The following is a 2,626-nucleotide window of genomic DNA, read 5'->3' on the forward strand; positions in this document are numbered from 1 at the left end:
TTGAGTTCAAATCCTGTCTATGATGCTTACAAGCTATAAGAGATTTGGCAATTTATTTAACCTCTCAGTATCATAAATATATTTCTAAGATTACTTGTCACAGAACAGCCTTCATGAGTAAAAGCAGTTTTCTCACATAGAAGTGCCCTACACCAAAGAAATAACAGCTTTGTTTCATCTCTCTTTTCCTACAGATGGGTCAGAGTTGCTTATGTTAACATAGTAAGTGACAAAGGAAAAAATAAAGATCCAGTTGTATGATCTCCAGGTCCTTGAACTAATCTGTCTAACACTTTCCTTCCAAAACAGAATTACATATAAATTTCATTTTTTTCAGGACCTTCTTGTATGCCAGACACCAGATCTGTGTCTCAACGAGGAGAAATATGATTTCTGATCACTAGATTGGGGAAGGGATGAAGTGGGGGGGGATGTCTTTCATCTGCAGAGCTCAGCAAGATTTATTATTGAAATTGGACTGGCAACACCCCTCTCTGCTTTGTGAGAGCGCCTGTCTGTCTTGTTGATTGCTTAAATTGCTCACATTTTCCAGAAATGCTGAAGTTGACTTTTGCAGAATCTGCATAGATAAAAGTGTTATTTGGAGAATGCAGAGTTTTTACCATTCCATTAGCCCTTGGTCATCCTTTTGAGTGCTCTTGGCAGCAGGGTATCCTGTTCAAATAAAGCTGAGCACAATTTATTGATACCACTACCTTCTTAGGTCTGAATTCTATTTAAGGCATTGAAAGCCGGATTACTCAGGACCCAATCTGATCCCTAGTAATACACAATCTCTACAAGGAAACCCTCATTCTTTGAATAAACAAGGAGCAACCTACTAATATTTTAGTCAAAAACACAGGGTACAGCCTTAGACAGTTGGAACATTAAAGGGTATTTATGCAACTTTAAAACTGACAGGTTTTATACTGAGAACGTGTCATTTACACTTCATCCATACAGAGCATAGCGGGAAGAATATATTACAAAAGTGTCAAAAAATATCTAGGTTTAATTTGCATGTTATTCGTTTGCTCATTTGGGGATCATAGGCAGATGAAATAAACTTTCTGAGCTCCAACTTCGTCATCCACAAAGTGGGGATAACACACCACCTATCTCAGCTGTAGAGAGGATTGCTATAAGGATCAAATGAAATATTTATGAAGTGCTCCATGCTCCACACACAGTAGGTGATTATGCTTATTTCCTTCTTTCAAATGAATGACTACTATAGCATACATTGTTTTCACTACAATGGATATATTCAAGGTAGAAATTGCCAAAGAAAGTAACTGAAAGGGGCAGCTAGGTGGCATAGTGGATAAAGCACCCCTTTCAGTTACTTTCTTTGGCAATTACCTAGCTGCATGGCCTTGGGCAAGTCATTTAACCCCGTTTGCCTTGCAAAAACCTAAAAAAAAGTAATTGAAAAATAAAAGAAAAATTCATTGAGTCCAAATATTGATTGAGTTCTGATTATGTGAGGCACTCTGCTGCTCTTTTGTTGTTTGTCTTTCCTTCTTGAAGAGGACCCAATGACATCTGTAGGGTGATATCTTGACTCACAAGTGAATTGGATTTAAATGATGCAGAAGTGTGCAAGGTCATCAGTCTCACTGTTTGCTCCAAGTCATCTGAGTCCAGTAGCAGATAAAAGACAGGAGGACTATTGGTGGCCCTAGATGCAGTGGGAGATCTGGATTTTTTTTATTTTTTATTTTTTTTGCAAGGCCATAGGGTTAAGTGGCTTGCCCAAAGCCACACAGCTAGGTAATTATTAAGTGTCTGAGGCCAGATTTGAACTCAGTTACTCCTGAATCCAGGGTCGGTGTTCTATCCACTGTGCCACCTAGCTGCCCCAAGATGTTGGATTTTTTAAGATAGATTTTCCCCCCCTCAGATTTCAGTTCATCAGAGGCAACACCCATTAGGTGATTAAAGATTAGGTAAGAGTCTGACTTGTCAAAAAAAATCCATCAGGAGAGGCAAAACTCTCAGTTTCTAGCTAGAACAGAAATACTTGCTCTTTACCCTCAGTCTGAGTCATCAAAACCTAATAAACTGGTCAAATATTATTGGTCAAATATTGAGAGTCCAAGTGAGTTGGGGTTAAAGGCATAATCAAGAAGCTCTGTTTGAATTCCATTGGGCTTTATCAAAGTCTGATTTGCCAAGAAATATTTCAAGAAATTTCAAGAAATCATGAATGAAAATTGCATGAAACAAGAGTTAATAATCCATTTTTTAAAAAAGACAATAAATAAATGGGAGGAGAGATTTACTTCAATCTGGAGAGTTAAGATGAAGAAGAGGAGGAGGAAAAAGAGAGCAGAAGAGGAGGAGGCATAAGTAACAGAATTTCCCAACTGGAACAGACCAGTCAGTGCCCCAGGGGGCAGCTACTACAACTCACAAAATATTGTTTGTCCTTTAGTCATCAGCCTCAATCTCTCCTCCAGCATACTTAATAATAAATAGTAGATGCCAAATTAATGTTTCCTTGTTAGACTTTCTTTTCTCTTCTTATTCTCTTCTTCACTCTCTCTCATCCTGCTAGGAAACTATGGGAACACAAAGACAAATAAGATGTGGCCCTTGCCTTCATGGACTTAGAGTCTAG

Source organism: Macrotis lagotis, chromosome 3, assembly GCF_037893015.1.
Source record: "Macrotis lagotis isolate mMagLag1 chromosome 3, bilby.v1.9.chrom.fasta, whole genome shotgun sequence".
Classification (NCBI taxonomy): domain Eukaryota; kingdom Metazoa; phylum Chordata; class Mammalia; order Peramelemorphia; family Peramelidae; genus Macrotis; species Macrotis lagotis.